Source organism: Cuculus canorus, chromosome 2 (assembly GCF_017976375.1).
Source record: "Cuculus canorus isolate bCucCan1 chromosome 2, bCucCan1.pri, whole genome shotgun sequence".
In the NCBI taxonomy this organism is placed as follows: Eukaryota; Metazoa; Chordata; class Aves; order Cuculiformes; family Cuculidae; genus Cuculus; species Cuculus canorus.
Genome location: NC_071402.1, coordinates 39,804,469 through 39,829,477, shown reverse-complemented (window position 1 = coordinate 39,829,477; position 25,009 = coordinate 39,804,469). Strand labels below are relative to the sequence as shown.

The 25,009-nt window shown below is 36.3% G+C and overlaps 1 protein-coding gene across 2 annotated transcripts in view; it reads right to left on the bottom strand.

Annotated features, from left to right (window-relative positions):
• Nucleotides 1-4,377: 4,377 nt before the first annotated feature.
• Nucleotides 4,378-25,009, bottom strand: part of CA8 (carbonic anhydrase 8) — a 126,835-nt gene continuing 106,203 nt past the window's right edge. Inside the window, exons 9-10 of one of the 2 annotated variants that reach the window (XR_008448694.1) lie at nucleotides 14,962-15,011; nucleotides 4,378-5,957 (exon numbers count right to left, since the gene is read on the bottom strand). The gene's annotated coding sequence lies outside the window, so the exon portion shown is untranslated. Of the gene's footprint in view, nucleotides 5,958-6,292; nucleotides 15,012-25,009 lie in introns of those variants that run through there. The other variant, XM_054059489.1, reaches the window with a different exon arrangement.

Sequence of the window (25,009 nt, the reverse complement as noted above, 5' to 3'; positions counted from 1 at the left end):
ACACAGAAAGTGCCAGAGAAAATATTCACCTGAAATACAGTTCCCCTTTCTTTGTGGTCACTGCTACCCATCAGAAGTGCTAGGATTTTTTTTTTTTCCTGTAGCAATTAATAGGAAATTGCCACCATCCATCATTTTTTATACAACTGATATTCACATCCACTAGGGAAATATAGGAAAGACAAATACCAGAATTGCTTAAGGTTGATCTCAAGGTCAGTCAAAACGATCCACAGGAAACATTTACAGGCAGCTGAAATTGCTTATAATTTGTCAGTAATCTTTTGGAGCAGTCTATTGTAGATAAGTTGTGTCTTGATAATTTGGAGTGCCCAACATGAGTTTTGATTCAAAGAGACAGGCTTTGAGTAGGTTAAATGAAAGAGAATGCGTTTATGTAATCTTAAGCCTTCCAAGGCAAGGAGATCAGTAGTAGGCATCTCCCAGTGGTGCTCTCTTACGCTGTGTGGGTTGATGCACTAGTTTGATTTAATACCAGATTATAGAGCCATAACCTTGCACTTCTTTTTTGTTTACTGAAAAAAAGCACAGTGTTTTGAAAAGATGTCATTTGTGTGTGTTTATAGAAGACCTCTCAATAAAGCATATTTGAAAGAAATGTCTCAAAACCATAGCAAATCTGTAAATTAGGTGTTCAACTGTTTTTAATACACATTTTCAAAAAGTGTCACTATTTTCCCCGTATGAGATGATGACCCACTGCCATAGATATTTTGCATGCAAGAAAGAAGACACTCAGTAAAACAGCCATTGTATCACTACAGCAGGAAAACACATTGAAAATTCAGGAACATAAACTCCTGGTAGAAAAATAAATATGTGATTTTTGTTGGGCTCCAGAGAGGAGCGATTTATGGATCAAATCACCAAGGGAGTCAAAAGAACAGTCCGAGCAAGTATTAATGTAGTGAAGCAGTCATCCAGTGTTAAGATTAAGGGAAGAGAACTTGAGGGCATTTTCATTTTTTTAATGTTAACATTTGTCAGCTATGAAGAAGGATAATATCAGATACAGTCAAAAAGATGCTATGATTTTAGACATTACACCCTCAGCACTTGGAATTAACCTTTCAAACTTCAGTCTCTTGGAGATTTTTTTTCTCCTACATGCTTTCCTTCACCTTTATCTTTAAATAAAAACACTTTGCCCAAATATTACAGTACTGAGCAATTCCAAACAGCCAAATATGGGTAAGTATGTAGAGGCAGTTATAAATTAACAGCCTTTTTTTGAAGTCAGGAGAAATGTCTGAAAAAACGCTAGAATTCATATAGATTCTTTTGCATAAGAGACACTGCGTATGTTGAAGGAAATTCAGCCCTCTGCAGTGTTACTATAGACACCTCGCAACACTTTGCAGACTGCATCTGAGTGAATTTAATCTGAAGATTAAAAAAAGTGATAAACTGTCCCCTTTTTTTTCAACACTTTAACTTTTTGTCCAGCTTGCTTAAAATTTCATAACATTTCTTCATATAATTTTTAAAACATCAGAGCCTCCTAAGAAAAACCTATGTAGTTCACTTCTGAGAAGAAAAGAAGTCTGTTCCTCTCATTGCTCTGGTAGCTGTTCTCTGCACCTCTTCCAGCTCTTATCGCCTTTTCTGGGAAAAGGAAAATAAAATTGCATGCTTGGTCTGGTGCCACCAGTGTGTTGCGTGGCATCATTCACAGATTTCTGTTTCTATTGGAAATACCTCCAGTATGACATTGTTATGATTGCATCTCTTTTATTTATTTGATTTGTTGGTTTATGTTACACAGTTTTGACAACTGAGAAGAATCCTATAGTAATGTAATTCATCCATCCTTTCCCTCAGCCTTTTCCATATGCTGACTCCCTGTTCTTACTGCTTGAAGTCTCCAAGTCCACAAAGTTCACTACACATTAATGAGTTTTATCCCACTGCTATTATTGAAATACTGGGGATCCTCTGATTCCTTCTAACACCTCTTACCTTTGCCAGCAGATTTCATCAGCCACATACTAGTTTTCGTGTCAAAGTCATTAGTGAAATTTTATTGCTACAAGCATTGACCTGGGGCTCCTAGTGCTAATTTCCCTCTAGCAAATGTTTTCTTTAAAGCAGCAGAATGTTGTCACCCTTCCTGTAGCCAGCTCCTTACCAGTCCTACAATCTTTCCACTCTACCTGCTCCAATGTAACTAATAGTTTTCAGTAATGTACCGCATCAAATACTTTACAGCATTGATACCGCTGAGATGTTTTTGCTGGAAAAAATCTGCTACCTAAAAAAAGGGAAGGATGCCAGTTTAGTCTGATACAATATATCTTTAGTAAATTTATATTTCATCATAAGCACATCTCTATTTATTACAATGGTATTAAATGAATGTCTTCAAAACATACTTTCCAACTGGAATAAAGTAAATTTTAAATTAAGAAATGTGTGTTGAGTGATTTAATTTTTATTTTTCACTTTTAACTATGGAACATATGTGTTCTATTTTCCAACCATAGAGAGTATGGTCTACACATTAGGATAAATAATGTAATTAAAAAAAAAAACGTTGTTTTTCTTTTAATATTGAAATTAAGTTTGTAAAAAATGAGTTGATCGTCTCACAAGTATAAGTGAAATTTCACCTTGGAGGAAGGCAGCAACTTTAATAGATACTCATAGACTTCCATGAGAAAGGAAGCAGTATTTAAGTGATATTTAGGCCTTCCCTCGTTAATGATATTATTACTTCTTTTCTGCCACTGAAATATTAGAAATTTTGCATGAAGATTAACAGGACTCCCCTAAATGTGGTTAGTCAAAGTACGGAATATTGTTTTTCCCTTGAAATGCTACTGAGTTACTTTTAAATCACATTCTTATTTATAAATTATTATTATTAACAATAATAAATAATTTATTATTACATTGTATTTTTTATTATGTTTATTGTCCACCAGTATTAAATATTTCTTGATCAGTTTTCTCAGAGTATGATACATGATCGCAACTTAGTAATGACCAAATTCCCTTTCCCTCTGAGAGCTCCATCAAAGCCTATACGTTATTTATGTACTACTTGTTCATATATGACAGAAGTGAGGCTGCCACAGCTCCATGTCCCTAGATCCAACCAGCTCAGCATCTGTTCCCAGTAGGGCCACGTGCACATATCACATGTATATACTACATCCATCCATATACACATGTCCAGCCACACAGACCAATGCCAACAGACACACAGAGCACTCACATGAACACATTGAGCACCAATAGCCTTATCCTGCACCCTTCTCTGACTCAGTTGGATAGAAGTTCATTAGTGGCAAATATGAGTGTATGTGTGTGTGGTTTGTGTGTGTGTGTATCGCTCACAGTCATGCTCTGACCTGTGAGTGCACACTCACACACACACACACTCTGCAAGTAAGGAGTCCCTTTCCTAGGAAAATATGTAGAACTGTAGTTTAATGAGAAGGCAGGGGAGAAGTGCTTTTAAAGCACAAGGCATGGTACTGACCTTATGCCTGTAGTTTCCCATGCTTGTTTCTTCCCAGACCACCTGTGTCCCTCCCCTTCCCTGCCTTTATTTCCTCCTCTACACAACCCACAGTACGTCTTGTGCAATCCCCACGTGCTCTTGCCCTGGGTCTCCTAGTGAATCCCACACCCCCTAGGCTGTGAACCTCTCAGTCAGAAGGGTGCTCCAGGGAGCCACTCGTCTTGACGCACCATGTTGGGTGCCATCCTTGACCCATGGGGTGATCATTCCTTTTGATAGTCCTGTTAAATGTTCCTCCCTCAGTAGAGCTGGGTTTTCACCTGAGTTTGTGCAGCAATATTCAACTTTGCCTTTGTAGACATAGTGTGAGCAATAGACACGCATCATTTCAAAGGCTGTGGTAGTTTTAGGAGTAGGCAAAGTTGTCACCTTACCTCTTACCATTCAGAGCATGGCTGTAGCCTGTAGCCATAAAGGACTGATCCCTCAGCCTCTAAAAAATCAGACCAAACCAAAAATGCCCATCAGAAACCAGTCTGAGGCTTCATTACAGGCACAAAGACCCTTGATAGACTGTTTCGATAACGCGTGCCCTTGCTTGCTGTGTCTCCCCTCAGTCTTCCTTTGCTAGCCTACCCCATGTCTTCTCCTTAGGAGACGTTTATGAAGATTAGCAAAAGTAGATCTGACCTACTGGCTTGAAGAAAGAAGTATTGCACTCTTAACTGACCATCTCTGTAGCTTCAATTAGTATCTTAGTAGTGGTTCAATATCTAGGGCAAAGCCATGTGAGCTCAACTTACATATTAACTTGCAGAATTTCCAGCTGATTTTTGTGCCTGTTCCCATGATAAGTTTGCACAGAGTTACATGCAGCTGGTTCCTCACACTTTTTTAGATGCTGAGTCAAATTATTCCTTATGGCAGGACCAGGGCAGACTAAAAGGATGAACAACGGGTGAACAGATCAGGAGGGAGAGGGAAGGATTCAAAAGAGATTGAAAAAGCTCAGGAAATCTGACAAGATGAGAAGGGCATTTTTTTAACCTACTTTTACATTTTATTTCAATCCATTTTAACTAGGAATTCTATTTCTTGGCAGAACAATTGGACAAAAGTAGGTTTTGTGTTAAGTCTCCACTGGTGTTACAGTGAGTTATTGCACATCTGCTTCTAACTTGGATAAAATTCAATGAAATGCTAAGTAAATCTATGGTTTCTACTTCTCCCTAATAATATTGTCATAGAATCATTTTATAATTATGATAAGGCTTCAGCAGTGCCTGTCAATGATCAAATGGCAATTTCTCTGGGTAATGCAGCCAGCAGTCAATGTTTAGTCTGTATCCACAACAATATACAAAAGGAGCAAGAATACCTTAGCAAATCTCACCTTCCAAGGTTCTGCATGAAGTACCTTAAGGCTTAGTTTCTGAATTCAAAACAGGAAGACAAAAAAAAGAAAAGTGGAGATTTGGCCTAACAATTTTCTGAAGGTATTTCCAGAGATGAGATTTCCAAAGTGAGATACAGTGAATTTCTAACATTTATCTGTAGCAAGCATCTGAGCTTAGATTGTGCACGAATTTCTCTTTCCACCACCGCTGCCATCACCAAATAGTCAAAACCCAACAGAAACTCCTGAGTAATTCTGAAGCCAGAAGGTCCCATCTCAGCAGTGAGACAGATAAGAGATGCCTCCTGAAGATATTTCATGGTTTCACCTTGACTGTCATCTCCAATAAGAAGGCTATGCAACTGCAAGAACATGATGAGAGAGCATTCACATGAGATATTGAGCTCACAATTCATAATTAATACCCACAATGTTCTTCAGTATTTACCAAAGAATGATTACCTGTATCCCGTAACAATCCAATAATTTTCTTAGATCAGACAACTCTTGAAAAATTCTCAAATATAATTAAGGGAAGTGTTCAAATAAAGTAAAAACCATACAAGTAACAACATAGGAGAACTTCAGAAAAACATAAATCTTGTGAAAAACAATAAATCAAATTAAAAATAAAATGCAAGTATTCTTATACTTTTTTCAATTTATAGAAAGTTCTTCAATTAAATGTAACCATTATACAATTGTTCATGAGCTACAGAAAAATAATAGCATTTTCCTAAAAAATCAGCTGTTTGATATTGGGAAAATAAAAGTTGCATGTATGGAGCATGGCTACAGTCTTAATGGAGTGCTGGTACAGATGTGTTAAACTACTAAATTAGTTCACCGTTTGTCCTCAGCTAAAAAGCCCCAAATAACAAATATCTGCAGGAAGATCAGCAGATCATACTGAGAAAAAGAGAATCCAAATCAATTTTGTCAGCTGACATTTATTACACTTGAATTATTTGCTCTCATAGAATATTGTCTTCTTTCTTGGCCTTCTTGGTGTGACTGCTGCATGTTTGCTGTAAGCCTGAGACAGCTCTTCAGATCCCCAAACCTCTCTTTCACCTGTAAAAAAAATAAAATTACTTTATAAATAATCTAAAGTTAGGAGATTGATCCAATTGTGTTTTAGACATAAATGCTGCATTGTGTCTTGTGATCCTGAAGGACCACATAGAAACATTACTGAAGATATGGCATGGATTGCAAGGAGAAATTATAGATACACAGAATTATTCAAAAAAAAAGAGAGGAAAAAATGCACTGACTATAGTGTGAATTTGGGTATTTGTATGTAGCACAGTGAAGTCCAAATGTAACAAAGCTTCAGTCTTTGCGAAGGTGAAACTATTGACAATGAAACATCCAAGATGCATTGAAGGTGTTTTGAGTTAGTTTTTTCTCATGGACCTTCATAGCATTGCCTCCTGGCACCATCTTCCCCTGTTAAACCCTGACATAATATCAGCAGGTCTGCATCCCAATTCAAAGATAGAATTAAAAGAAAACAATCTTACAACTCAGTAAGCAAAATTATTGATACAGACCTGACTTATATTTGAACCACATTGGTCAAGGACAATTTGTTTTTAAACTTCCATGTCAAAATTTTGCATACCAGCGTGACAATCGGCCACAATCAACCATTCCCGAACCACACAAAAGGAAACCATACTTTCCTGGTGATCAGTCCTCAAGATTTGGAACTCACTATGTCTTCAGTGTTAGTGTGCTTGAGCACATTTTTACATATTTTGCTAGATTTGGTCCTTTGAATGTAACCTCAGGCAAGTATCTCAGCATCTCTATGAATCAGGATTTTGATGTAAAATGAGGTTAAGGACGATTTTCCATCTCTCCAGAGGCTTGCAAGAATAGTCACTCTACACATAAAAAAGCTAAGTAGTATCAATATTACTTAAAATGGTTAAAATGAAACACAGACACAAGACAAAATGAAGGTAAAACTTCCCTTCTGTACTTATCTAATGCTGTTTGGCTGAATATGGAATATATTATTAGAATTAAAGTAAATAAAATCAGAGAGTTGAGAAAGAGACTGCACCATGAATTAATATTATAAATTCTCCAGTGATATTTTTAGCTTTTCTCCTATGATCACAAAATACTTACAATTTCTAGTTAAATCACACCTCACATTTCTCTGCTGCTGTCACAAAAATAAAATTATTCTAAATGCTTCAGGTCTGGTTCAGATGAAGTTAAAAAGGTAAAGAATGGTTGTTTTGGGGAGCAAAAAATAGAAGGCTTGCCATGCGAATAAAAATGTCCTGGTACCCTTGTTGGCTATACAAATGACACTTAATCTCTTCTGGCTTCTGTTGTCAATTACTTTGTATATATCAATCTTTACAAAACACAGTACACCTTAATATTTTATTTCTTAAGTGCTATCTGTATTTTGAGTTTTAATTGCTGCAGCACTTGCTAACACTCTTATGTGTTTGAGTTAAGGCATTAATATTTCAAATCATGAAATGACAGGACTCTCTTTCTGTCTTTTATAATTGGTACAGTGCTATTTCCAAACAGTGCCTTTACATGATGCACTGTTTCATACAAACTGACAGCTTGATCACTGTGATGCTGTGATATTAACTTATATTTTGGCAGGATGACATTTCTTGTAACATCCGTATATTGTGTTTATTTTGATTTTATTCCTAGTCCAAGAAACTGCAGTGCCTTTCTCTTACTGGAGGAACAAATAAGGCATTTTATTGGAAGTATTCATCCTAAAGATGATATTTAAGGAATAATACACTAAAATTGCTCATTTCCCCAAAGCATAAGCATTCAGCTTAGGAAGATAATTTATAAAATGGCTAGAATTTGCCTTTTAAAATAATAATTATTACAATAATAAGCATAATAGAGTTGCTGAAATGCAAGCAAAGTACTGCGAACTACAATTATAGACAACATTGGTTCCTTTTAGCTAAAGGTGAGGTGATCATGCAGCCCAATATTAATGCTATTTTCTTTGCTGCAACTGAGTGAGTTTCTTAGCTGGTACTTGTACCATATTTTCCTATGCTGTTAATTCTGATAACCATATTTGAAGGCTTGATTGTCCTTGATTGCAGATACATTAAAGATTCCACAAGGTAATTGTGACTATCTCAGTCTACTTTGCTAAAATCGATGCAGGTCAACTCCTCCAGTCCTTCTGTTGAGTACCTTCTATGTATTAACAGACTGTAAAGTAAGGCAAGAAAACCTATAGATTTTAGCTTTCCAGAGAATTAGCCTTTGCCTAAAATGAATTAAGTACAAAAGTGTTACACAGACCTTACACATAGCTACACGGGATATTGATTTTATGTTGACTTGAGGGACTTAGTAGAAATCACAAAATTAGCTTGACTGAGACAAATATGATTCCATAATCATTTTGGCCACAATCCCGACAACATACAACTTCTATTAGTGCCACCCAAACTAGGACAATCTTGGAAATCAGGCTATTCAGTAGAATGAATAGATGGAACTATATACATAAAAGCAGTCTGTGCCCTTTTAGCTTACAATTTGTGTAATAACATTCACAATTAACCACGTAACTCTCTTTAACTGCTTGACTGCTGGCTGAAAAAATTAAGCTATACTTCCCAGCTTTTAACACCAACTCCTTACCAATTGTGCCTCAGCAAATGAGAAAAATCTCCACTTTCCTCTGATGCTTTGATCATTCATGGGTAGCAAATAGGTTTAAATTACAAAGGAGAAATCTGATACTCTGAATATTCACTCTTAGTTATTTTGTAAATCTTGTACAATTCCACCATCATGATTTTCCCTTGTTTTTAAGCATGTAGAGAAATAATTTACTGAGACAGTACCTAGCTTCAAAAAAGCTGTCCAAAACACAGCCAATGTTCCTCCAAACAGTATATGGCTTGTCTGCATCTGCTGAGACAAAAAGCAAGGTCCCTCTTGTACTGCAGCTTGCTTTCAGCCACCTAAAACTGCAAATTCCCTAAAAAGAGATGCAAACACTCTAGTCCCACTGAGTGTTACCATCTCTAATAGTAGGTGCTGACAAAAGAAACTCCACTTAAACACTGCAGTGGATTACACCACCCATCTCTTCATGAGCAGCTATTGGAAATATGCCTCAGACCCTAATAATTTTTTATTAAGCTGTCAGCTACTCCTTCTATGTAGCTATCAATTTTGTGTCTGTGCAGAAGAATTGAGAAGGGGGTAAAGGAAACAATGTTATAGATAACAATAGGAAAAAGTGAAGTTGTATTACTGTGAGCAAATAAGCCACAACAAATTATTTACCTAACTTGCTTAACTTCAAATTCTATTTGTGCACTATCTATAAACAAACAAAAGGGGTTTTTTCCTTAGTCAAACACATTTATTGCTCAAAATCAACCAACCACATTTTTGGCTACATTTTGTTTAACTGCAGATCAAACACTGAAAGTCTTCTGCAATTATTCTCTATTTAATAACATCTATTTGGTCAATGTTAGCTAGTCATCATTTAGTAAATAAATCATGTATATATTTACCTGTTTCCATATTACACACAATGATATATGCAGATATTTACATATAGAAGTATCAGATTTGTTTTTTTAATTACATTTATGTCAGTGTTTTCTAGTTACCAAGAGAGCTAGTGGAAAACCAATGCAGAATTGGTTCAAACATGGCTGGAGAAAATTCCATTTAAAGTGTGAAGGAAAACTTATGGAGCAAAGCTAGCAGTCAGCTTTCACATTCCATATGACCCTGGCTGACTTTTTAAAATATATAATAATAGTCAATAAGCACCTTTAATTTGATACACAATATATTTTAGACACACAGCAGCAAATGGCAGTCCATATTGTGTTTATGAGCGTTAATAGAGAAAGCAAAAATACAGAACTTCATCCATTCATGGCACCAGTGGCAAGCAGAAACCAGGAAGATTTTATTAGAAATTAAAAGGGATCTTAAAACAAAGAACAGCAAAGCAACAATGGAAAAGTTTCTAAGAAAGACAGCAGAATGCCACAAGACCTTATATAAAGGTATGTACTGGCAGGCAGATGAGCTGGTGAGGCACCACATGCAGGAACACAAACAGATGGGCTTGAACAAGGAGCAAGTCACCATGAGAGTGGTGAGACACTGGAACAAGTTGCCAAGGAAGGTTGTGGATGCCCCATCCCTGGAAGTGTTCAAGGCCAGGTTGGATGGGTCCTTGGGCAGCCTGATCTAGTGGGATGTCCCTGCCCATGGCAGGGGGGATTGGAACTGGATGATCTTTAAGGTCCCTTCCAACCCAAACTATTCTATGATTCTATGACTCTATGATTTTATGATTCTATGATTCTATGGTTCTATGATTCAAATCAAAACCAGGAGAATGGTGACTTCACATTTTTTTCTAATGCTGGTTGCTTTGGAAGAGGAATATATCTGATTTTGCACACAAATATGTACGCTCGAAATGATAACCATCCTGTTAGGGGACTTGTCTGATGCACAGTGTACATTATTTATTAGGAATGATTTGTCTCTCTTTAGTAGTTATTGAAGCCCCAACACTTGTTACCAGAGGCTATACATTTGTCATATTTATATTTATTCATACTTTACAGGGAAAATGCAATATCAATTTAGTCTTTGTCGGCAATGGTTATCACATAATTATTGACATTTCCAAAGTATGTAAAAATATAAATCAAAGACTTCACCTGCATCATCCTTAAAAAAAAAAACCAACCAAACAAACAAACAAACAAAAACAACCCACTGCGGTTAAAATATATCATAGGTGATTTTTTTATGGAATACCAACACCAAAATGTGTATAAATCTGTCTTACAAGAGACAGAATTTTCCTAGAAATCACATTGTTAGCATGAAGGTGCCTGAGTGAAAAGGAGCAATTTGTCTTGTTTTTTGCAGTATTGCACAAAGATCTGAGCCATGCTACTTGAAAGGTTTGCAAAATTTATTACCTAAAGATACTCAAAAGTTTGGAGATCCTTGAAGTGCTGAATCCCAGTGTAAGAAAGATTTTTATGCAAGAGTCACTCTGATGCAGTGACCTCATCTCACACAGATACTGTATTTTTCATTCTGCGAAATGGACATCAAGCCACGCTAAATGAAAAAGTCAAATTATTAGCAGAGCTGAGTATCATACGAGTCCTGCTGATCCCTTCTACAGGTCAGCTCAAAAGAAAAGCTAGTCATGCAACCACAAGCATTTATTTTAAAGGTTCAGCCAAGCCACAGATGATTTTCTGTAGATGATTCTATGAAATACTCTTTTTTTATTTCTTTAGAACTTTATTACACTTGACACATTCTAGCTGATTTTCTTGCAGAGAACATAAACTGACCTTTCTGCAACAAAAGAAGAAAACTCAAGGAAAAGAAAAGCTTGTGGAAATGTGATGCAATGCACCCAAGAAAGCATCTGGAGTAGCTGAAAGTTGTACATTGTGCTGAAGAAGAGGTATAATGCAGACAAGGTGGATGCTGTGATCACTTTCTTTCCCTGAAGTGCTGCTTCCTCTTATTTTTTTCCTCCTTTGCCTCTTGCACACAGTTTATGCAATGACTACTCAGCATTACAACTCAACCTGTCTGATGGTTAGCAGGAATATGCACACTGTAAGTGCTGTATAGCTTAGATTTACAGAGTTTGGTGAGTCAGCTGGCCCTCAGCTGGAGTCGCTATTGGTTTGACGTTATTTGGATGTATGCTTAGCAGATTCCCCTAATGTTTTCCATAATGTACGTTTTAGCAGTTTCTCATCTGTTTCTCATAATGTGAACTAATGTGTCTGACTAAACTAATAAGGGAATGTAGAGGATGTTGAACACAATCTGCCAGCCCTCTCCCTCCTCTCACTCATCACCATCTTTTCATTCAGCATCTTTTTAAGTTGCAAAAAAAAAGAAAAAAGAGTTATGAAAATATTAAAAAAGTGATTAAGGAAATAATCCAAGAAATGAAGACACTACAGTGAATAAGTATGGTCTTTGCATGCACCTGATACTTCATTATACATTTACAGAGACTCACAATCTTATGAAATTGCTATGTTTAGTGACATCCATCTACTACATCTACCATTTACAGTTTGTCTTCTCTCTCTCCTATGCTGAAATCAAATGTCTGTGCTCTGTAGGGAGCACAGCTGGCACCAGAAGACTCTGCATAGCTATAGAGATTTCCTCAAGCAGCCATAGTCACACAAGTGGTCTGCAGACTGTAAATCCTCTGATTCATGTTGTTTCTCCCCTCTCTGCCTGTCAAACTCTATAGATATCTACTTTCCCACACTGGTAAGCCACTACATGGAAAGAAATGGCTAAACACTGGATTATAATACCTTCCTTTTCATTTTGGATTTTCTATGTTTATCAGTATTTTCGACGTGTATCAGTGATGGAGATTTGGAACCAGAACTTTATTTCTGTCCTAAAGAGATGTGGTCTAAAAACAATTTTCGCACTGTTCTTAAGCATTGTTTTCACTTGCTTGTGTTGCCTGTTCTTTCAATTTGTAAGGTGATCAAATGGCATGTGATGGGTGTTGTTCAGTTGTGCAATTTTACTCAGTCTTCAGAGACCTCTTCCACTAGCTGACCAACAGCAGGAGACTGCCTAACCAACAGATGGGCTGAACAAGATTATCTAAGTGCAAATGTGATACAACACGGTGAGTCGGAAACCACTTCATGCTTTGGAGAGTCCACATTCTGCTTAAGACTGAAAAAGAAAAATTGGAAAGTAAAGGAAAAAATTATACAGAAATAATTGGGAATGTCACACCACAGAATTTTTCTGCTATTGGGGGGGGAAAACAGCAATAAAAGAATTGACAAAACTTCTAACAGGAATAAACATAATGATCCATGCACTCAGATCAGCTAAGTTTTTGGCAGTGACTCCTACTTAACATATAATAGAAACAACGTTAACTGGAAAAAAAAAAGTGCCAATGTTTTCCTTTTAGAAACTGAATCACCCTTGGGTTACAACCTCGGGTACAATTAAAAGGGAGAAAAATTAGTGAAGCTGAATCAGAGAGAAATCTGCCCCAAGCAGCAGCAGGAGCTGCTGACAAATCTGTCTCTTTACACAGAGTTTCAGCAGCGATTCCACATCTCTAGAAAGGTTTCCACTGACTTCAGTGGACTTTGAATCAAGACCTTTCAAAATTTCCAAAAAGACCAGGTGCTTCTCTCTGTCCGTATGACGGCTGACAGCTTATTTATGTGCATTAAGACTAATTTAATGTCACAAGGTAGTGTGGGACAGGTTTGTCCAGAGGTTGCTGCTGTAGCCACAGGACCTTCAACAACAACTTACTCAGCCCCATGGTCTATGCCAGTGATGACAGGAATGCATCTCTAGTGACATGATGTCTGTACCCAGGCTGGTTCAGAGTTACCTCAGTCATGGTCAAAAGCTGTGATGAATGAAAATCCTCAGAGGACTTGGAAACCAGAGATATGAGTCAGCAGAAGGGTGATAAGGAATGGAGTTTCCTGACTCTCAAACTGCTGCTCTAAACACCAAAATAGTCTTCCACGAGTATGTGAGGAGTTTAGGTCTTTAGTCGCATCCGCTGTTCAGAGTTGGGTAAGTGAAAGACTACCAGGGTTTCTTACATTTGTTAGTAAACATAACACTTCTATCAAAGGTTGGATTTTTTAATGAGTATTTCTTGATCTCTACATTAATTTTCAGCTTCTTTACTCTGCTTCTGCTGATTAATTTTGATCTTTGCAGGGTATATTTTTTTCCTGATGGGTTCATAATAGCTGTTGAGACAGTTAATATGAGTCACTCATCAAGTGGTCTGAAATATTCTGTTTGTTCTTAACAGAATGAAAGTATAGAAATTCAGTGCAAGAGGCTGGTTTGCAGTAATTCCAACTGGAAACAAAATTACCTTAAATCTCATCAGAAAGCATGGCCTTGTATTATTTCCAGCTCATTTTTGCAGACTTGAGAACTGGATAAGCTTTGGAGAATCTTATCTGAATCAAACCAGAACTCTGAGCCTTTTGAAGACAGCACATCACTAATTCAGGAGAGATTCGTTTATCAATGACCTCAACTTCAAGCCATGCCAACAGCTGTTTTACCAGGCAAAGACAGTAATATAAACTAGTATTTACTTTCATTTTTTTTCACCTACCAGAGGAGATGCCAGGCATATGTTTGTAAACATTTACATTAAAGGCATACCTTCCCTGTAGCAGTGTGATTATAGTGCAGTAGAGTCTCACAATATTACTTCTATTCCTCTGGCCTTTTGTACATTTTGCATAGAAATCTCCACAAAGGTTTTAAGGACCATTTAGTAGTGGAGAACCCTAACTCTGGTATCTACCTTAACTTCTGCAAAAATGCCTGAACTCATGTGCAATATATGATTTGCCAAGTTTAAAACTCAGTGGGAAACAATATTCCCTCTTTAAAGGAAAGTCTTAACAGTCATGATGGTATGCAAGCTAAGGTGCCCGCCAACTGGACATCACCGTCATCATCATTACCAAATGCAAATACATTTGAATTTCCTTAAGTCTGAAAGGTGATATGTAAAACTAAATTCTGGTCTATCGCTATCTCATTAGTATTAGCATTAAGGAGATTTTTTTTTTTTAAATGACCTGCTCAGGAAATGACATGCATTTACTCTAAGGTTAAAAATTATTTTCTAGCAGATAAAGTATGATGAAGGGTTAGAATCTGGCAATACAACGATGAGTCTCATTTGTCAAAGTAATCAAGTCCTAAACATCTATGAAGACTGACAGACTTAATAGAGTGGTGAACACAAAGTATAAAAACTACATCAAAATAACAAAAGTGGTAAGAAAAAAGTTTCCTCTTCCTGCATTTGCTCACCCCTACTCTTAGCAGCAAAGTTGCCTGAATTTCTGGAGCATAAGAAATACACAGCCAATGATGTGTGCTGGCAAAGGTGAGTATCTCTTTGAATCATCATGCTATAGCCTTCAAAGTTAGTATTGTTCAAGAATTTACACTGTTCCTCCAGAGATGTCCTTACCTTATTATTTGTTAGGCAAAGCTGGATGGAGTTCACAAAGATTATTGGGTCTACAAGACAGAAAAATGTACAGCGAAGTGAGTCAATGCAATCATTCTTTGGAATATGTACGCTGTAAAAGATATCCTCCTGGGTTACATACAGCAAACAACCAAATTCTTCTTTGGTAAGATAAGAAAAAACACTAGGTTCTGTGTTGGTTACTTTTCACTTGTAAAGGTTTTGGGGCTTTGTTTCAAAAGGACTGAAAATTTTCGCTTGGAAAAGGTAAGAATGACTTCCTCACTTTATACACTATGGATTTGATAGCTAAGTATTCATCTGACGTTCATCTATAGTGGTAGTAATATACTATGGGCACATGAAGTATCATATTGTTGTGGCATTGTGGCAATATCAAAATAAATTCTACCTCATTAAGGGAAACATTTTGACTTCTCAAAACAGTATTTCTATTTTCAGAATGACTTTCTACTGAGGTGTTTCAAATTTCCACAATCCATCACAATTTGAATTAGAACCAAGTTCTGAAATGATGATCTTGTGGAAGGAAATATTTTTTTTCTGTGAAAGGGAAAATCCTTTATCACCACAAGGCATCAAGCAGCTTCTGTTTCTCTGCCTCACCTATCTCAGTTAACCAGCTCAAAAAAATTCTGTAGTCCCACTTTTTTCTAACACCAAAGAGTGAGCTGTGAAAGATCATCATAATGATGAATGTCCTGACCTGATACTTATCCTGCCTCTCTCACTGACCCCCAAGCGTTACCACAGCACTTCACTTTGTACTTAAAAGTCCTGCAGTCCTACAGCAAGAAGTCTGTCAAGAACTGTAGTAAGTGATAATTTGGTGTATATTTTGTATTAACTACCCTTGTAGTCAAATAGAACTTGTGTGCCCAATTATGTTTGCAGTCTTGCATAATATAGTTTTCCTTGTAATTGTCAGGTTATTAGCACAGTGTTTTAATTTTGCTTTCTCCCAATTATTTGCATGTTTCTTAATTGGAAGTAATTAGCATATGTAAATACTCTATTTCCATGGCGTTTTGCAGCATGAGCTCATTGTGTTGAATTAATTTGTCAGCTAAACAACCTTAAATGTTAAAAGAAAATCAGTGTGTACACACAGTGTCTGAATATATATCTAAATATAAAGGAAAATTGTGTAAAATATGTTTTGTGCATAGTTAAATTAAGCCTCTCTACCTACAATAGTTTCTAAATGTATTTACTTTGTTTCATAATTGATTTTAGGAATCCTAATTACATATACAAAGAATAATATCTAAATTGCTTGGGTTTTGATATAATAAAATTACTTTCATATTATAACATAAATTATTGTTTGGCAGCTGAAGAAGACACTTAGCAAGTCAAAATTTGCCAAACATTAACACAGTTACCACAGATGCCTCCCACTCAGAACTGTTGGGAAAGCTACTGTAAAAATATTAATATGCATGGGAAACTGGACTTTCTAAAGGAAACCACAACAGAAGGGTTTAGCCAATGTGTCTAACAGTTGATAGTTTAGTTTTATATCCTTTTAAATGAATGTATGATTCACTTTGACAATTCAAAGTAAAGAAAAACCAGCTATAATAGCCAAATTTTTAGTCAGACTTGCTGCTCATCTTTAACACTACATGCAGTATACTGGATCTTCAAGATCTGTAGTTGAAAAGTGCTCTGTAAATGCAAAGAATTAAGACTGTTACCAGAAAAGCGTGGCTCCTGGGTGCATGTGTATACAAATGGTCCAGTAGATCAAGGGGAATGTGATAGAATCCTTACTTAAGTAAAGTAGTTTTCCATGAGATTCAACAAAAATAAAGTAAATAATATAAATTTCGCTCTTTCACTATTTATCAATTTGCCTTTGTGAAAAATGCTTCTTTCTGAGGGGGCTTTCCTCTAATCCTACCCTCGGAGATTGCTTAGCAGTTAACAATATCAGAGATTTAGAGGTAGTCCCTCTGTAATGTGTATACTCTGACGTAAACGAACTGCTCTTGGCTGAGGTTTTCATCCATTTAAATTTGTTTAGCTAGAATAGAAACTGACCACATAATTTTTTTTTCTCTTAAAACCGTGGTTGTACGATTACATTTACAGCTCATCCAGCTCTCCAGATACATTTTGAGGAGAGCAAGGCAAGCTATTGGGTCCTGTCACATACATCTGTGATGTGCTGGTTTAATATGTGAATTCCTTTTCATGGTGTGCTTGCTGTAGGAAGTATTCCTATGCCATATCTTTTTAAAGATCAATGATATTTAAAAGGTCTAGCTCATAAAGCTTCTGCATATATTTTGCATTAACCTTTAAAGATTTCCCCCTACCAACCTCAGTTATCCATCCTTACTCTATTTGCCATGCAGCCCAGCTGTTTGTTAGATGTAGTCAGACAAAAGCATTGCAAAATCCTCCTAGTAAATTCTAAGAAAAATAAAACAATTCAAAACAGAAAGAAAAGAGTCTTTTTGGATAATTTCCTTACAAGACTATACAACACCAGGATGGTGCTGGTATGTGCCAGAAAATTCACAGCAGCTGTTTTGTAATAAATAGAATACAAAATTTACCATATTACGATATTTCAAAGCACCAGAACAATCTACTTCCTATTTGTCATCTTTCCAGCTATAAGGTATGGGGGGGGAAATATATGTGTATAGATATATATTATTTTTACTTATTTATTTTTAGACAGGTAAATAGCACAAGAAAGGGTATTAATCATTTCCACAGAATTTTTTATCATTTGTTTCTTTTGCTACTTCATCAGTCTATTTTTTAGCTTTTATGCTTGTTAACTTAAGTAATTCCCTCTCATACATTCAACTGTCTTAATTTAGAGAAGATCAGGTTTTCAAAGCTTCTTCAAAGCTTTTTATTCTTGGCCTTCTCTGCTCTGTAATGCCCTTTCTAACTTAATCAGTAACAAGACTTGACTACCTGTTTCTGTAGCCCTCTGCTGATGAATTACTGCTTTATTTCTCTGTGCCAAACCATTTCTCTAGTCATTCACTTGAGCCTCTTTGGCTATCTCCCCAGGCTTTTGACTTGAATATAAAAACACTATCTCAAACAGACTGTATAAAAATGAAAATCCTTGCCTTGCTTCACTAAAACCTAGCCTGCCCTTTCCCTTTTCTTCTATGTTAGATATGTTTATGATCTACTGTTCATCTGACCTGTTTAAAAAGTTGATAACCTGTATGTCTTTAAAGCATTTAAGATGTTATTATTGCTTGACAAGTAATTAATTATTATTTATCTTTCACTTTGAAAGTGTCTAAATAGCATGATATAGTTTAAAATGATGGGTATAGTATTGCAGATGTAGTAGTACAATTTTAAAATTAGGAGACAAATAAAACTCCCCATTACCATCTAAGTAAGGCACAAAACAGTAATCAGAGCATGACATTTCCTTCTAGGAAAGAAAAAGGTTAATTTTCAGTTGCTATCTACAACAGCTTTCATTTAAATGATGCATCTATAGAACTATCTTCCTTTCCAAGGGGAGTTTTCTTTTTACTCCTGGATACAGTTGAGGTTTGAACATATTTTTTCGTGCATTTACTAGCTGTCTTTCCCTTGATCATTGCAAAAGTGTGACCTTGATCAAAATGTGGAGATTGAGCAATTGTTCCAGGAATGTGTAGTTTGAACACTTAATATTATATTCATCTCTGTAAAAAATCCCAAATCTCTCCCATAAGTGAGGTCGCATAAGCCAAGAAATACATATCCTACTACTTTCACTTTTATGATTTTGGAAAACATTAAATAGCAAAAAAAAAAAAAAAAAAAAAGAAAAAAAAAAACTATTTGAACTGCAGCCAAACAGTCAAGAAAAGAGGACTCTGTGTCTTTAAGCTGGGGACAAAAATAAAACCAAATCATTCCAAATGTATTGCTTTAGTCATCTGGTTTCATTCTATTAATGACCTTTAACATCTGCAAAAATATTGTGAGAAGCTAATTTTGTTTGTACTGAGGTGGTGCAGAACAGTTTTTGGCTGTCAGCATAGGATGTGCTATAAAATAAAATTGTCTTTCTGGGACTCTGACAAAAACCTACTGTACAGATTCAGTTTATTTACAACAGCATCAAATGAAAAGAAAACAGAATTTTACAACAAGCCAACATTCAAAAAATGAATAGTACTTACAGATTTAAATATATATATTTTAGTAATAAGTTTTCAAGATAGCCACTGAGATTAAAGGATATATTTTGTATTTTGTGGTTTTCCACAAAAATTTTAACCAGTGCAAAATATTTCTCTGCAAATGTTCTTTTCTAGAATTGTAATAACCCATTACCCTGATTTTAAACAGAGCCCTCCTAAGAAAAAAAAACACTTACGTCAGGCACAATAGGCCTTTAATTAAACAGAAAGTCTTGCAGAGGAAAAAAATGTCTGTCTCCTGTGTGTGTGTATCATGGTCATAAAAAAAGTGCAGCCTGATAGAATGAGAGTGGTGCAAAGCTTTTCCAGCAGATGGAGAACATTTACCTCCTCTACCTCCTTACAGTACAGATAAGACTCAGGGAGAAGGCAGAGGAGGGGTTCAAGAAAAAAACTCAAAAATATCTTTGTACCATGCTCTACCAAAAAAGAGTAGATTGCAACAGTTATCACTGGAGATGGAGGGCTATAGCCCCAAGGGGGCTGTATTACCCATTCCATAGCGCTGCCCTGACTCTCCACACAGTGAGGATTCGGGGTTCCCAAGCAGAGTCAGCTCCTGGCCCCATTGGTTCCTCTGGAAGAGAAGTATGAACTTTATTAAGTACAGAAATCTCCATACTAGCTGGCATGGGAGTGAAACGTAAACTCACCCCAGAGAGAAATCCTTCCATCCATTGAAAAAAAATTAAAACTTGGGGTGGTGACTTCAAGGTGACAAACACTGTACCTTCATAGAGTCTGTAGGTCTACCCTAAATCAAGCATTTTCTGTATTGGTAGAGGAAGGAAGTTCATCAAAAAAGATACTTAGTTCACTAAAGCGATCTATTTTCTTACAGTTTTAAAGATGACTGTAAAATGACATCTTGATCCATTATTTTCTGTAGAGTTAACTAAAGTCTGAGAACATCTATGAACAATATATATCCCCTTTGTCTCTAGACTGAGCCAGTTCTATTCATCTTCCCTTAAGTTATCCAGAAGTACATAATGCATTCTCTTCTGGGTTCAGAGATTGACCAGAATATTAAGTGCTACTAAAGGCAAACAGGCATAGCAGATCCCATTGTCTACTAAACTGCAGTGACTTAGAGTATGGTCCAACCAGGAACAGCACTATGCGAGCTCTCTGTTTATCAGTTGAACTATATTAATCATCTGAATTCCATGCATAAGGTGAAAGTAAGAACAAGTTATGCGTTTCTCAAAGCATAATTTGTGGACTTATGCCTAGGACTGTGGGAATGCTTCCTCTACGCTTGGCTTTGGTGAAACTTGAACTGGAATCACAAGTAGACCTGTGTTGTCCACAAGTTTTAAAGAACACTGAAAAAATTGGTGAGGAAGCAGCAAACAAACAAACTGTTTGATGCCTAGAGAAATTGTCTTGTTGTCAATGTCTTAAAAAGTTTTATTTAAAAAAATAGTAATAACATTGCAGTGGCCTAATTATAGTATGCTATGAGTTTTCTGGAGAAGGAAGCAGTGTAACTGAACATCTTAACACATAGATAAAGCATTAGCAAGAACAAATGCCTAAAATTTCCTGACAAATAAATTAGTATTAGAAATTATGTCAAAATATGCTGTATATAGATGCCTGGAACAAGAGAAATGGTAGCTTCTCCGTTTTTTCATGCCATCTATTCATTATGCAAAAACTCTGAGAATACTATTTTTGAACCACTCCTGCAAATAACTTCACCAAAAACATTAAAATACAGATTCTTTCTTTTTTACTGTATTCTGCAGCTTCATATGTTCTATGACATACCGGGGTGGGGGGGGGGGGTCGGGAATTAAGTGTGGTGTCTTTTTTACTTTGCAAAATGTAGAGGGCAGCTTCTCTACAATACAGTTGAGACATCTTATATTTGATCTTCCAAGATCAAATTATTACTGCTCTTTGGTGTTGCAAAACACATTGAGACATTAACACTTTAAATAAAAATGGAAGACAAGCCTCTTGTCTACTAATTAGACAAACACACATTTTTAATATCCTTGTGTTAGCCTGGCATCATTTTTCTAGGATGTTGAAAATAGCGGCTCCTCTAATTAGTACACAGAGCTGATTATATTCATTGCATGTATCCTATTTTACTCAAAATAAGTTGTATGGTCACACATAACCAACAACTTGAGGGAAAATCATGCTGATCCAAAACAATAGGTGGTTAACAGGTAGAAGCCAGTGCATACTTTTGCTATCTAAAGTAACAGAAGTACCAATGACTATGTTAAATAAAAAAGGTTTACAAAAATTATCAGAAGGTAAATCTGGAAACACAGAGTGAAACAAAGCAAACAGATATGTTCCAGATGCAGTCCAAAGACTGTACTGAAATGCTGCACAGTAAAAAAAAGAGCCTAAAATTGGAAATTAATAGACCAGAACTGGTGTATCAGAAATTAAGCATAATTAGTGTGCAAAAGAGAGGGTAACATATTCTATTTATTGCCTTCTAGGGGAGTCCTTGATGTGTCAATAATGTCTATGGAACAGGTGAAGTGAGAAGTCTGGCATCCTTCTTATAGGTGGTAAACTCCACTATGACACCTTCAGGCTCCTGTCATACTGTTTTACAGAGTAAGTCTGCCCATACTGAGCTACAGAGAACAATTCATCTCCCTCGGAATCTTCAGTCCTGAAGATCTCAGGAACTGAGATCTCAGGGGTTTTGGGTTTGTTCCTGTTTATTGTAAAATGACTTAGCCTGACATTTTGTGTTGACTGTACGCATAAATCTACAAATATAAAGACGTGGTAATAATGAGGTCCTTAAATAGCTTCACGTTGGCACTGATTTTGCCAGGTATAAGAGCTGTTAGCAAGAACTTATGCTATTCAATTATATTTTAGGAGGCAATATTGAAAAATTAAACTGTGAACCAGAAGCAGATGTCTTCTTTACATGATTGGTTGTTCTTTTTTACGCATTTTGCGTTTGTTTTTCTCACTTTGCCTCCAGGACTTTAACATCAATAAAATAGACAAACCTTGAATATATTTCTTTTTTATGTAAAACGTGTGAAATTCTGCCAATCAAAAGGTTTTCCTTCAAAAATTCTCTTCTATTGAAGGAAATGGGAATAAGGAATGATATTAAAATAAAATACTATATTATTACTCTGCATTAAAAATTATTTTTCTCTTATTCCTTCTTTCATTCAGTATTAACTTTGCCTGAAATACTTGTAAAGGTAATTGTATATCTTGGGACTAAAGAAGTCAAGTCTTCTGTAATTAAAATTTGAACCTTTTTTGATTATTTAGTGTTAGTATTAATATCTTTGAAGCCTATTTATTGTATAAAAAAGCAGTAAAACAAGACATTGTATGTGCAATACAGAAATGTCATCTGCTTCCTGTGTGCTTCAAAGTTTGGTCTTTGCTTTTTCCATCTTCCTTCAGTGCAGTAGAAGTTCTTCTGTTTATGAAACTTCTATGGCTGCCAAAATTAATTTTTTTTTCAGAAATTATTTTCCAGTTCAAAAGCATCCTTTCTGTTTTATAGCTTGCTAGTCCAGTATTATTTCTTGAATCACATTATGTTATCTTAGCAATTAGGAAGAAACTAGTCTCTGCCAGTCTGCCAAATATATACTTGCTTTGCATGTTTTCTCAGTGGTTATCTCCAGTAGTTTCCTTTTTGAAGATTCCTTCATAGACTTCTTGACAGAGCCCCCAGGACTTCAAGAAAAGTGTTAATGAGTCAGTGTGTAGGCTGAGGAAGACAGTACAACTACCCGTTCTTCATGTAAACTTGGTGGTGATTTTGGCAGCTGAGATCAATCCAGTTTCAGACAATCATACTGAAACACTATATGACAGGAGACAACTGGCTACAAAAGATAACCCAGAGACAAAGGTTGGTGGGGTTGTCTTTTTAGTCATTTCTTTTGCTTTGAAAGCAACACACCTACAGTAGCCTGTTCAATGCATAGGCGCTGGTTGCATGCCTATCAAAAAGCTAAGCTAGTTGTGACGTTGAACTTTTCTGCTTCTTTAAGTACTAAATGAAGATCTTTCTTTATATAAATTATGCATCATTTACTTCAGTAATGTTAGCTACTAGGATAAAGATAAACATATTAGAAAGGATGAGGGAAGACATTCTAAATAAAAAAAACTCAGATGGGATCAAATTTCATATCATCTGAACGCTCAAGGAAACAAAATCTTTTGAAACTACAATTTTTTCTGTCCTCAAGGTAGTGACCTTAACCCATGCTCATAGTCATTAATGCAACTTTATTGGCTTAGCCAATTATTCATTGCATCTCCAGTATTTTTTGTACTGGTGTTGAATGTGACAACATTTTTATGAAAGGGATAAGCTGAAAGATAAAGCAGAAATCCTAACTACTATTTCTGGAGTACTTGTCATCTCATTTTTCAAGGCGTGTCTCCAGAGAGGCACCATGAAGTGTATAGACATCTATTACCAACCAAAAATATTTGCCATATCACCCGTACTGTTCCTGTTCTTAACACTGTCACTCAGTGTGAAGCCAAGTTTTGTGGCCATTCAACCATGTTGCTCCACAGGTCTGTAGGCAGAGACGTTTTGCTCCTTGTACCAGTCATCTCCACCAATTGCCTCTGGGAAGACTCCACAATGGCAGAATTCATAGAGCTGCTGGTTCTCAGCCCGGCTCTATGTGCAATTCAAGCACAGGGTTTCTGTCCCTCTTGGGTCTTATTTGAGGAGAACATGCACACCTCACTCTGTTTGAGGAGCCACAGTCACCATGAACAGTCCCAAAATGCACTCATCCATTTTGTGGGAGACACACACAACATAAAGAGGAAATCCTCCAGAATATCCAGCGAACCTTCTTCCCCAAATTTCATTTCACTTGTATTGGGGAAAAAGAAATTCTCCGTTGCTCTCAGCAAAAATCGGGGATAGTTCAAGTGACTAGGAAAAGTAAAGCAATATTTTTAAAATAAATAAATGAAAAAGCTTACTAGCTTCTCCTGTGAGAAGGGAAGTGTAAGGTCTTTCAGTGGGTTGAGAAAAGAAAAAGAGAAACATGTATTAGAGTTGAATAAACTCACCTGTGATCTGTGCTGGCATTTAGGCTCCCTTGTTTAAAGACACCTTTTTATTAAAGCTGAGGTTTTTATTAAAGCATGAGTAAAGCCACAGCCCATGTTATATATTGACCAGCTCCATAATGCCTATGACTTTTATACTAAAAACTGGGAATTAAGTGAAAAACACCATTATCAAAACCTGACACAAAACTTGAATTGTACACCCTTTATCAACTTCCAAAAAGGACAGGTGTGAAGGAGAAGAAAATTTTCCTCAATAGTCTGAGAACTGCTGAGCCTACTCATACAACCCCTGTAGCCCCTGTAACCTTTCACAGATGAGCCCTTTCTTCCAGTCCCACCTCTATCCCATGGAGAATATCATTGTAAATCCACTTAGCTCAGTACTAACCTCATACACTTTCAGCTGCAATGCTTTGAAATGCCAAAGAAACACATACAGATTTCACTAGTAGCTATGTGATCTCATGTGACTTGCTGGGATCTCTCATAAGAATAGGATGCTACAGGTGATGGATCATGGTACAGTATGATAATTCTGACCATTTTGGCCAAGAAATTGTGTCCATTGTCTCAATGCCTAAATAACACAATTATAATGTATTTACTAGCAGAAAAGAACTATAAGCTTACAAGAGCATGTTTATAAAAAAATGCTGAGATTCATCAAAGAATTCATTGATCCCCTTCATTGTTAAATTATCCAAAAAGTATGAAAAAAACCAGCTTGGTCTTGTAATTAGTTAGAGCATCTGTCATGGCAGCTGCAGTGGCAC